At 39.1% G+C, this 13158-nt stretch overlaps 1 protein-coding gene across 1 annotated transcript in view; it reads left to right on the forward strand.

Annotated features, from left to right (window-relative positions):
- Abcg2 (ATP binding cassette subfamily G member 2 (JR blood group)) overlaps nt 1–13158 on the forward strand; it is a 101194-nt gene that overhangs the window by 18039 nt on the left and 69997 nt on the right. The window lies entirely within an intron of this gene.

Below are 13158 nucleotides of genomic sequence, written 5' to 3' on the forward strand. Positions count from 1 at the left end.
GTAGACTTCTCCAAAATCTTTGCCTAGACCAGTTTCTTGAAACATTCTCCTATATTTTCCTATAGTAGTTTCAGAGTTTCTGGTCTAATGTTTAAGATTTTGATCCATTTTGAGCTGTATTTACGTGGTTTTTAGCTTAGTCCTGTTTTGTATGCATATCTAGTCTCCCCAACATCATTTATTGAAGAGCTCTATGTAGGCTCTAGCTGCCGCCACGAAAATGTCACCAAGTTGGGGCTGAGAATGTGTCTAAGGTGTAGAGAGCTCTTTTCTAATAGAAAGCCCTAGCTCTGACCCCCCAGTACACATAATCTGGGAGTAATGACACAGGTCTGTATTCCCAGCACTAGAAAAGTAGAGGCAGGAGGATCAGAAGTTCAAGGTTATCCTCAGCGATATAGCTAGTTGGAGGCCATCATGGGATCAATGAGATCTTGTCTCAAAAAAAATATATGGCTGTGGACATGTGGGTTTATTTCTGAGTCCTTTTATCTTGTCCCAGACAGCAAGTAGTATGCTGTTTTGGTCACCATATCTTTACTTTGAAATTTTTTAATTGACTCCAGACTATTTAAAATTATGGTTTAGCTCAAAGAACATAACAGAAAACAATGTTTTCTTCTGCAACTCTGATAGGTTAGATTTGTAGCTGTGCTTGTTTCAATAATTGTATTTAAATTTGGTAGGAATGGAGGAGTTTGTATGGAAGTAAGTTTGAAAGCAAGTCCTAAGTTGTTGCAGTATGTGCCAGTTAAATGCAAGTTCCATGAAAACAGGAAGATAGGTTGGGCTTGAACAATGCTGGTGGGTCACTGAAGGTACTGCCAGTTCTTAGTGTGGGCTTAGCTTTCTCAAAGCTGCTTCCTCCTTGGCCAGAAGCTCTTTGCTTTTTCCTGAAGCACATCCACTATCGGGACACAGAAGGAAATACCCAAAGAATCCCAGGAGTTCTCTTTTCTTCAGCTTGCACTGGCAGGAAACCTGAGAACCTTCTCAATTCACTGAAGTATAATCACCAAAAATGTTTCAATTTGATTTCTTTGAAAATCACTGAAAAGTCTTCCCATAACGCCAGGAGGGTACAATGTTTGACTTCATCAACATGCACATTATCCGACTAGCCATCTGAATTCGTGACTCTCCAAAGGCTTATTTGGTAAAGTCAAGACTCTAATCTAAAACATTAAATGATATTTATGTACTGGAATTACACTTTTAGTTACAGTTTCTTTCTGTCTTCAAACAGAAGAGAGCAAACTTTCAGCCTCTCTTCCTATGCTCACTGATTCCAGTTCAGTTGCTGTTAAAAATAACTAAAAATATAAATAACCCATAGATGCACACTCATTTTAAAAACTACACCTCTTCTGCTTGCATAACGATAATGCTATCTTTTGTGTGTGGTCAACAGTTTCACCATTCCTCCTCTACAGTATTCATGGGGACCCAGTGTCTGCTAAGAATATTCTTTTCTCACAAGTGACCATGGGGTTCCAAGCCACCAGCACATCTACCCAGCCCATATACCTAAGCCTAAAAGAGTATCATGAAAGGAAAAATAGAAAAACTCATAAGAGCCAGAGAATCAGAATGTCTGATGTAAGATTGTGTTTTCTATATGTTACAGCAGTTGGTCTTAACCTGAGGGTCATGACAACTGAGTTCTACTGATGTTGCTTACAGGATGAGGGGTTATTTACAGGACAGAAATGACTCAAACACAGCCATTTCTCCAAAATATCATCCCTCATGGAATTTTGGAGTGTACTATATAGGTACGTTAGTATGTCAGAGAGTGTACTTTCTTGTTAGATCAGTTGGTCTGAGCCTCTTCTAGGTGGCTCAGTTTATATGATAGTTTTTAATACAGCTTGGCTGGTCTCTGTGTCTCTCGGTGGTCTGGCTGCTCTGTGAGTGTCTCTTAGCAGTTTTTAGTGCTTACATATGCTTCAGGAGGGTGGGGCCCTGTGTGTCTAGTTGGTTTGAGAAACTTCCTGAAACCTATTGTTGATGTCCTAGGCTTAGTGAACTTTCCTGCAGGATGGAAGGTTTTACCTACCTTGAGAATATCTGTGTCTTAATGAGGTTCCTTCTAAGATGGAGGGTTCTATGATTAATTCTAAATCTTCCTAGAATGAAAATTGCTTTTCCATTTCAGAATCTGTAAGTCACCACTGAGACTTTTGGCAGCTGGTTTAGAAGCTAGCTGAGCTAGCATGGCTTTTCTTGCTCTGACCTCGACTTCTGCTTATGAGCAGTGCAATAATGCCATGTTTATGGTACGTGCCACCTAAGTTGATTGCTGACCAAAGACTATAATTTATTCTCTATTAGTTATTATTAAAGTCTCATTTTTTTCCCCATGAGAAAAGAAATTCTACTGTCATTTTGTGTAAATGTTGACCATCCCCAACAGATTTATCATTTATTTTGGAAACAAGAGCTTTTCAGAATTTTCATGTGCTATATTCTGAAAACATCAAAAGTTTCTGGGTGGTTCTTTCCAAAACCCTCAACCCTGTCAACACTGGCTCTAACATTTATGGTCTTCTAAGGGAAGAACAATCTCTAGTCCCTAAGGGCAAGAGAGGAGTGCTAACTTTCTAGAGTTTCTTTGAACAGTCGACTGATCTTCTAGACCTTGTTGATAAAAATTCTAATTACCATGTGCAAAGGGAAATCCAGGAAAATATGTGTAGGGGTTTTTGCTTGGTGGGGAGTATTAGGGGTAGTCTTCCCCAGCACCTAGAAGTGGTGAGAAGTTGTATTCTTCTGGGCCTTAGGCACTCTGCCCCCATTTGCTTATGCACATCATTACACTGAATGTAAGGATTCCAGCCAGAGTTCTGGAGGCTTAGTGAACCACAGTCTAACTCCAGGCGTGACCTCTGAACAGGCATCTGCACCAGCTGGTTCAGCCATAGCACTGGGACCAAATGTGCAGAATGCATGGCTAATATGTCCAGGTTTCCTCTTCTCCAGAAATCATTTTATTCAGGAGGCCAGAAAGCCCCACGAGAGACCTGAAGCACAGACAGGTATCCTCCACCTGTACCTGACAAGCTGCCCCACCATTGCTGTAGGAAACTTTCATCTAGTTTTCTCTGTACTTTGTGCCACCAGAGTGCATGGAAACTCACCTCCTAGAATCTAAGTGGTTGATACTTCTTGATATTTCCTGTGACAAACACTACCTTCTTCCTGGCCAAAGAACAGACATGGTGAGCCAATGTTAAACCTTCCATCTTTCATTTCCTTCCTTGTTTTGTAGCCTCGCCAGTTGATCATTATTGCACAACTTTTGTACATAAAATGTTATCTGATTCTCAGTCAGTCCTTGGGAGTCTGGGAGAGGTGTTTAGAACTTTACCTTAGGTAGGGTTGGTGTTATGAAGCCGAGATTCCCTCAGTGAAGGGAAGATAGGTGTAAGGGAAGCAGAAGTCAGGTACAGGACATGTGGTACTTTGTCGAGTTGCAGGGGCTGGGTGGAGTCACTAGGGAGTGCCCAGTGTCTGTTCATTGTTTACGGCTGTCCTCCCGTCACAGCAATTGGCCGAGCTGATGAGAGTGGATGGAGGTGAGGTGGGAATCTAAGCTTCCCAGCTATGGATAGGACAAGGATACTAGGTAGTGGTGGATGGGCTTAGTGGCTCATATTGAGCCTCCCTGTGTGAAAGGAGACAGAAAGGGACTTAGGAAGACAGGCAGGGCATATGTTCCTTAGCAGGTCACAGGAATGGCAAGAGCTGCTGCTGTGATTCTAGTAACTTCCCTGGAGAGGAGCAGTTCTCAGGTGGTGGGGATGGGTATAGCTGGTAGCGTGAGTTTGGTGTCTAGCTAGAGAAGGTACCAGATTCCCACAGAGGGGATGAGTAGAGCTGGTGGGGTCTGTGGAGTTGACTGTAGGAAGTGTCTAGGTACCTTAGCTAGGGATGGGCAAATGCTCTGGGGCAAAGAGACCTTTAATCTCAGGACAATCTGTGCTATTTAGGGAAGTCTATACAAACAAAACAAGGCAAGACAAAGTTGATCGACACAAGTGAAATTATATTACATATGTTAAATATGGGAAGTATAAAGCAAACTGGGTGGGTGTACAGTGTCTGCATATGGTCCTTCACCTTGGTATTCGTGGCAGGTCTGCCTCAATACAGTCCTTCACATACATGCAAGTGTTGTGCCAGCCTCTCTGCCATCCAGCCTGTGACCCAGACTGACTTCTACCTCACAGAACACACACATGGCGAGCCTATGTAAGTCAGCAATCTGATGGGAGTTGCTTTTCTCCTTTCATTTTGAGGTTCCCAGGGATTGATCTCAGGTCTACTGGCTTGGCAGCAAGCACCTTTACCCACTAAACCATTTCGCCACCTTTTTACATTTTTTTGATTCAGAGCCTCAAGTACCCGGCTGACCTCAAACTTATTATATAACGTTACCGCTGTGATCTTGACCTCTTGATCTTTCTGCCTCTATCCACCTATCACAGATGTGTGGTGTCATGCTGAGCTTATGCAGTGTCTAGCAGTTGAATTCATGCTGGGCAAGCACTACAGCATATGAGCTACAGTCCTAGCCTGCCTTAGTTTTAAATGCTGAGCAGAAAAACATTTATTTTGATGTCTAAATCAATTGTCGATAAGTTGTTGATTAATCAGAAGTACTTTGTCCTTGATGCAACACTTATAAATCAGTCTAGGTGAAAGGCTGGGTCTCACAGATCTAAGTCCAGAAAATGATTTAAGTATGCGTGGGCTAATTAGGTTCATGGTTTCCAGCTGGTAATAACTAAGGTCATAGGGAATCAAGGTATGAATCAGAGTGGTAATTAATTTGTATTATATGTTTCTTCCTTTGAAAAAATGTCTTTACTACCAGGAAATGTCATAGTTCCCCAGTCCAGTGTTGAAACTCTGGTTAGGAATCTCAAACACTGGTAATTGGGATTAATATTAACTGAAACCGTCTAGAAGGTAATGATTATTCTTTGCTAGGAGTTCTCTGCTAGCACAGACCTTCTAAGTAGTTGTGTTTCAAAAAGCAGCAGTCTAATGGCACAGGAGAGAGCACCACAGTGGCAGAGAGGGATAGAGGCAGAGAAAAGAGGGGAACAGAGGACAAAACAAGGGGGAAGAGGGAGAGGAAAAGAGGAAGAAAAGAAGCAGGCCAGGGTCACATGGGGGAGAGAAACAAGTGGAGATGAGAGCTGGGGTAGCAGTTCAGTTCTTATACTTGGTTCGCACCTAGCAGGCAGCGATGCAAGCTGTTGCTAGGTAGCTGTTGGGCAGAGCCTAGAGGAACTGTCAACAAGTTATTTTCACAAAATACTTGGAGATGAATACTTTGATAGGTTAGAAAGTTTTAATAGCTTATAGTTGCCTCCACATTAATAAAACCCAAAGGAGTATTTAAATCCAGAAGTCTTTGAGCTGATTACACACTATCTCAACTCTGTAGTATCTGTATAAACGACAACAAAAAAATCCCTTGTGTTAGTACATTATTTTTTAAAACGTGTGTTATTGTTTAATTATTTTTAAATTGTGTGTCTGTGTGGGTGTGTACTAGTGTACATGTGTGTCCACAATGGTCAGAGGCATCAGGTGGTTGCAAACATCCTAAGGTGGGTGCTGAAAACCAAACTAGGCTACTTTGCAAGAGCCCCAAATACACTCTTTATTCAGACAGGTTATTGCAAAATAACTGTAAATCTTTTGATTGTAGCTAAGGCCAGCTAATAAAGGTAACTGTAATACTTTTTAATAAAGTTATTATGTAGGATCACTATGTAGCACAGACTGGTCTGGAACGCAGGGACTGGCCTACCTCTGCCTCTTAAGTGCTGAAATTAAAGATCTGTGCCATTATGCCTGGTTTATATGAGGATTTGTAGATTGACTTATTCTGTATAAAGAGATTCTTTTAGAATATAAAAAGGCCAGGTTATTTTCACCTAAGAATCTGAGACCAGTATGGGAAGAATAGCAAGTTATATTATAATCCATTATAAAGTATCTTAAAGTCCTTATGGACTGTCAGAACCTGTATCACCTGACTCCCCGTTAGGCCCCACCCACCTCTGACTGTTCCTCTTCTTTACTTACTTTGCCATCTTCTAGATACCAAGTAGTTTCCTGCTTTGGAGTCTTGTTTCCAAATATAGAACAGTTGTCCATGTCCACAGGATATTCATTCTTGCATTCAACCAATTCCCAATGAAAAATTATATTCAGAGAAAATTATATTGAACATGTGCAGATATTTTTCCTTGCCACATTCTCTAAACAGTACAGTATAACAACTATTTAAGAAGCCTTGCATTGCATTAAGGATTATAAGTAATCTGGGGGCGAGCTAATGTATAGAGTGTAGGTACAGAGGTTATGTGCAAATTCCATACTACTTACTATAAGGACATGGGAACACAGAGATGGAAGTGTCTATGGGTTGCCAGGAACCCAAGACTCCATGGATCCTGGGTGGGGCTGGGTAACTACTATTTCACAGTTTCTAGAACGCCAACTTCTCCCTTGTTGCTTTGCCATGTGTGATTCTCACCCATTTCACAACCCAAGGTAGATACAGAAACTCTAGTCCTAGGTTTGGATTCTCAACAAGAGGAAAGACGAAGGGCAAGGAACACCCATATTCCTGTATGTGATGGCTAATCTTGGTTGTCAACTTGACTGATCTGTAATAAACTAAAGCCCAAGCAGCTGGGCACGCCTATGAAGTATTTTCTTGATTGGATCATTTGAGGTGGATCATCAGTCAGAATTCAGCACCCTAAATCTAGGCCACAGCTTCACATGAGAGAAGGAAGCTTTGCTTTTGCCTGCTTGCCCTCACTCTTTTTTTTTTTTTTTTTCCTTCTTGCTGGCAAGTTTTTCTAACCTGTTGCTGAGGGTTTGTTTGTTTGTTTGTTTTTGTTTTTACTGTTATTTGTAGCAGGATTTTAGCATTGTCTTTGTTTCTGGTATGGAGTGATGACACCTAGGCTTTGAAGTAGCCTTCTGTCAGTGATTGTTATCTGAGATTTTATGGGGGTTTTTTGGGTGGGGGAGGAGTCTCAGAGCCTTTTGCATAACTTAGTCTCTGAGAGGCCTGGCAAACAAGGGAGTCTGGTGTGGCTGAGAATTACTTAGGTGATGGGTCTTTCAAGATAACCCTGAGATCAGATAAGATGTTTTGGTATGCAGTAGTTGGCTTGCTAAAAGTGACTTTTGTGTAACAATAAAAAGGATTTAGGAAGATGTCAGTGTTCATCCTTGAGAGGCTGATGCCTCTGCTGCTTGAGAAGTCTAAATTCCTCCTGCAGTGTCTCTCTCTTCTTCCATAGATCAATTGTCCTATACAACCCACAACACCAACAGTTATTAGAACCCATTGCTTCATGACCCCAATATAGACTGAGGACCAGTAGCTCTCCAAGCCTCTCTGGCACTACAGCACCAGATAGGAATTACTGAGACATCCAGTCTGCTGGACCGAATGACAGTTCAATTCTTGACCTTTCCACTGGGAGACAGCCATTGTTAGATTACCCAGATCACAGCTTGTAAACCACTTCAATAAATCACATTATTCCTTTAAGGAAACCCTGTGACTAATACCCTAATATACTATAAAATAACAGATAAAAGACACAAAATGGAATTTACCTACTGCCTTCATGGAAGCCTTATGGTATGCTAATAAGACATTCTTTTAAGCTGAAGTTGTTTGTATCAGCTCACTAGAAAAAATGTTGAGCTTGACTATCAGCTAGGAAATTCAGACATTTTGGGTTTGGCGCTAGAACCTCACCGCCACCCTTTAAAATTAAAACTAGTTGCACAGTCCAATACATGAAAAGCTGTAACTGACTTAAATACTTTGCTGTTTAAGAACAACAACAACATAAAAAACAAACAAACAAACAAACAAACAAAAAAACCCCTAAAGTCCTAGAAAGTTAGTCAATGAAAATTGAGTATTTTCGATGAACATAAAAGTGTAGTGGAAAGAACTCACATATTAGAGTTTATAGTGAGGCTCTAAAATAAATTCACTACTGCCTTTGTTTTGATACTGAGAAAAGTTTGATGCATGGCCTAGCAGTCAGAAATGGTTTTAGATTTTTATATTGTTTTGCTGTTTTATAATTTTATGATTCTTTGGTGAATAGAGATGACCAAAGATTATTCATTCAGAGACAAAAATAAAAGCAGTACAAGTTAACATATAGGTAACTAATATGATACACACGTGTGTGTGTGTACACATTATACAATAAAATGTTAAATACGATTTTTACAGTTTCCTTTAAGTACCAAATAAATATGTGTGTGTTTAGAAGACATGTTTTTGCTCATTGGGTTAAAAGATGATCCAGTACATTCTTTTGTCTTTTGCAAGGGCCTTTTATGCACTGCGTATGTAGGCTTTGCCACTGAGCCGCACTGAGCCGCACACGCCAATCATGTCACCCATTTAAGGTGTACAATCGAATGCTACTAAAATACAGACTCCTACTCCGGTACCTTGAACTCTATAACAATTACCATCCTTTAGGGTGATTTTAAGACATTTATGTCAGGCCACAAAGACTCCCTATTTGAAGCCCCATTTCTAACAAGCAGCAGATGGTTTAACTGTAAGGATTTGCCTCCCTAAACATTTCATACACAGAGTACCAGAGTCTTCTTGTCAGACAGTCACTTGCTTGGCATGTTTTGGGGATTTTTCTACTTTGCAGTATCAGTATTATTATTACTATTGGTATTATATTGTTATATGATTATTATTATTATTATTAGGTAGTGCTACTCTACTATGCAGCTATATCACATTTTATTTATCTACCTTTTATCTGAGGGACTTTCAGCTTCTTCTACTGTGAATAATGCTACCATAACCCTTTGCTTATAGAAATGTCCTATGATCATGTTAATCATGTTAAAGATTATATTCTACTTTTAAAAAAAAACCTCACACTGCGTTACATACCCATCACCTGTGTGTGAGCATTGCAGTTTTTGTATCCACTCTGCTACCTTGCTACTATCTGTGTATTTTATTTTGGCCAGTTTAGGAAATAGGGAATTATAGCTCTTTGGAGTTTCAGTTTGTATTTGCCAATGACTGATGATACAAGCCAAGGACCGTCCATATATCTTTGAAACAACTGTTTAGATCATTACCCCTTTTCTTTATTTCTTAATATTGCATTGTCACCATTCTTTAAATATTCTGTACAGAAATTGTTCTTTTATCTTTTGTTCTAAGAAAAAAATACAACACTTGCATTTTAATTTAGTTTATACAATGAAGCAAAAGTACATTATATATGTTTATGTATTATACAAAATAAATATATATATGTAAAAATAGTATATTTGTTTGATATATTGTTAGTATTCTGTCTAAACTCCACCTCCACAGTTACCTGGCAACCACTAGGTAGGTCTGGTCCACCATAAAAGGGGCTGCTTGCCCCCTCCTCATTCTCTTACTCTTAATCTCTTACTCTCTTACCCTCTTTTACCCTTTTGCCTCTCTGTCCCCTCCTCCCCTCTGTCTCCACATGGTCATGGCCAGCCTCTACTTCTCTTCTCTCTTATCCTTCCACCTTCTTCTCTCACCTTTGCCCTATCTCCTGAATAAACCTCCTCCCCCTTGGAACCGTGTGTTCTGGAGTGGTCTGTTCTGAACTGCGGACTTCTTCTAACAACTAACATATATGCCCCAGTTTGATTTTTGTTGCTGTAACAAAACACAACCAAAAGCAACCTGGGGAAGGAAAGGTTTATTTGGCATACATTTCCATGTCTCAGACTATCAGTGCCAGATGCCCAGGAATGAATCCAAGGCAAGAACCTAAAAACTGGAAGCAGAAAGTGCGGAGGAGGCGTGCGGCCGACTGGCTGGCTTTCAGGCTCATAGCTAACTGTTTTCCTTTACCTTTTAGGATGACCTACCCAGGGGTGGCACAAAGACATGCCTACAGGCCAATCTGATGGAAGTGTGTTCCTAACTGAGGTTCTCTTCTCTAGGTGACTCTACGTTGTATTCAGTTGACAGAATATCACTAGCACAACATATAAATATATTTGCTTGAGCACACACATACAAACACATGTTGTTTCTATTTGGGAGGAAATATAATATAGATAAAATTTGTTTTTCTATATTTGGTTTGAAATATTCTCCCAGTCTCTGATTTGTATTTTCATTTTCAGAATGTTTAACATATATGTAGAAATGATATGCACACAACGAGTTTGTGCAGTCCCTGAAGCATCTCTGTAGTATCCTGGAATTATTATGTCACAATGTGAAATCTATTTATTCACTGACATTTAACCTAAGCAAAATGAGTAATGCATCCTTGGCAAAATCATGTACTAGTAAATATGGAAAGGTGCTAAGTAACATAATACTTTTCTAACTTTCAAATAATTTCTTGCATGTTTGATTGATTTAGTCATAGTTCCTATACATGCAGTTTTATGGAGCATACAGGGTGCAACATAGAATCAAAGCAAAACACAGAGATGTTAGTTAATGCATCGAGAGAAGAAGCATAAAAACAATCAGTATTCTTTGTAATACTAGGCATTTGCTGGCTCAAGTTAAAAAGAATTGGATGTCAAAGACAATGAAGAACTTTGAACTCTAAAAATAACCATAATGGAAATTCACTGTGGAAACAACTTGTTTTACAAAAGCAAGGCAGCAGCAAGCTAGAGCCCATGAGTTTCCTGGAATGATAGTGTGCAGACCAGATAAAGTGTGACTGCACACTTACCACCATCCCAAGCCTCCTATTCATTTGGGATTTGCATAGTTTTGGACGTCTCTTTAAATTGACAGCTTGGTTTCATTTGAACACATACTGTAAGGCTAAAGAGTAATTTATACTCTCATAAGGGAGACAAATAAACAATTAATACTAAAATTATGAACCAACCACCTTAATATCTTATGTTAGTATACGTATAAGTATAAAAATAATACCATGAGATCAAAACATTTTTATTTGAGATGAATGAAACTGATAGCCATTTACCCAGATTGACTAAGAAAAGTTTAGGAGACTGAGATCAATAAAATAAGAAATCAAAATTGAGACATAGCTGGCAATTTTATAGAAATAAGAGTAGGGAACTCAGAAGATGGATGGTACCTAGTTGATGCCCTGCTAGAGTCTCCAGGGGCTTTAAATATCTGAACCGTATGTTCAGAAGTAGACAGTTTAAAGAGATGGGAGCAAAAGATGCGCAAAGACAACGGCAGCCTTGTTAGAAGGAAATGCCCAGGAAACCTCCATCTTTTCAGCACTGGGCACTCAACACTTGCGGGACAGCCTTGAGATGCCGCTGTAAACAGGTTCCTGCTGCCCTGGCAGCTTGACAGCCCAAGACTGTGTGTGAGTCATATTCTGGGTGTTCATAATAAGTGTCCTGGGACTATACACTGAAATATGGCCAACAGACTCCTGCTCAGATGGGCAGTTTCTTTTTTGTTGCTGTGATAAAATACCATGACCAAAGGTAACTTTTAGAAGAAGGGGTTTATTTTTTCTTAACCGTTCCAGAACGTTAGAGTCCATAATGTTTGGGGAACAAAAAGGAGATCACTTTTTTTTTTCACATATAATGAGGCTATAAAACCTTAAAATCTTTTCTCAGTGATGTACTTCCTTTAGCAAGGTTTCACTTCCTAAAGGTTACATGACCTCCCGCAAAAAGCACCACTAATGGGAAAGCATTGTCTAAACACAGGAGCCTCTGGGGGACCTTTCTCATTCAATCCACAATATTGGAAAAGTAATTGTGACTCCGAACTACTCAGTACTCGAGGAGCATAAAAGTGAGTCTCTAAAGGCACTTTCCCAAGGCTCCAAGCAGAGCACCAGAGAGCAGGAAGTACTACTTTACCAAGTGGTCTGTCTTCCCAGAGATCGCCCAGAGGTGTGCACAATAAGTTAAATAAAATGCTAAGAAAGCCTCACCAGTAGAATGGGGAGAATGAATTATGGGGAGGACAGAGATCTGGGCTTGAAAACAATGCAGAAGAATTGGAATACTCAGGCAGTGAGAAAAACATAATAATAAAAATGTATGAAATATGTGAGATGCATGGTACACTATGAAAAGACCAGATTTTATGAGCCACAGACATAGAAGAACTTCATGGCAAAGACAAAGAAAACATTTTAAATAAAACATTTTGTTTTATTTATATATTTATTTTTAATTTATAAAATAAAAACTGTAGGCATTTAGAACACCCAATGGACAAGGTCAGAAAAAAAAAATATTACCCACATTATAGTTAAAACACTAAATATATGGAACAATAAAGTATAGTGAAATGTATAAGAGAGAAACACCAAGTAATACATGGAGGTAGCTCCATCTAAATAACAGCTGATTACTTAACAGAAACTTTTAAACCAGAAGGTATTGGTGGAATAGATCAATAGGTCAAGGCACTATAATCAAGTCTGAGAACCATTAGGACATACATGTAAAATTTATATTCTGATAAACTGGAAAACTCTAAAAGGACTAAATGAAATTCTAAATACTCATGCCCTACCAATATTAAATCAATATTACACAAGCAATTTAAACAGATCTATGAGTAATAACACCAAAGTAACCCACCTAGAGAACACATATCAACAACAGAGATCACTGTAAGTCAGTCTCTCTGATTCACACAAATGTAATAATTCTTGAAATTCTTGAAAATGGAATTTAAGGACATATCAAAATGCCTGGAAATCAATACATTTAAAAGAGAAATTTCCTGATCATTTCAAAAGGTGAAAAGAAGGTCTTTGAAAAAGTTCCTTACTCATAAAAATGTTTGAAGATGAAAATGAAGGGAGCATAGGTCTATAATAAATGGTATGAACCTATATTCCATTATGGTGTATATAGAATATACTATATACTGTATATTTGTAGATATATAAGGAAAAACTTCAAAGCTGTCCACTTTTTCTACTCTTCTTCAATACAGTGCTTAAAGCAATAGGACCAAAAAAGCACACATAAGGGACATGTCTTAGGGTTTCTATTGCTGCAATGAAATACTATAACCAAAACTCAAGTTGGGGTGGGGGGGGGTTGTTATTCAGGACAGGAACTCAAACAAGGCAGGAA

This window comes from Arvicanthis niloticus, chromosome 4 (assembly GCF_011762505.2).
Source record: "Arvicanthis niloticus isolate mArvNil1 chromosome 4, mArvNil1.pat.X, whole genome shotgun sequence".
Lineage (NCBI taxonomy): Eukaryota > Metazoa > Chordata > Mammalia > Rodentia > Muridae > Arvicanthis > Arvicanthis niloticus.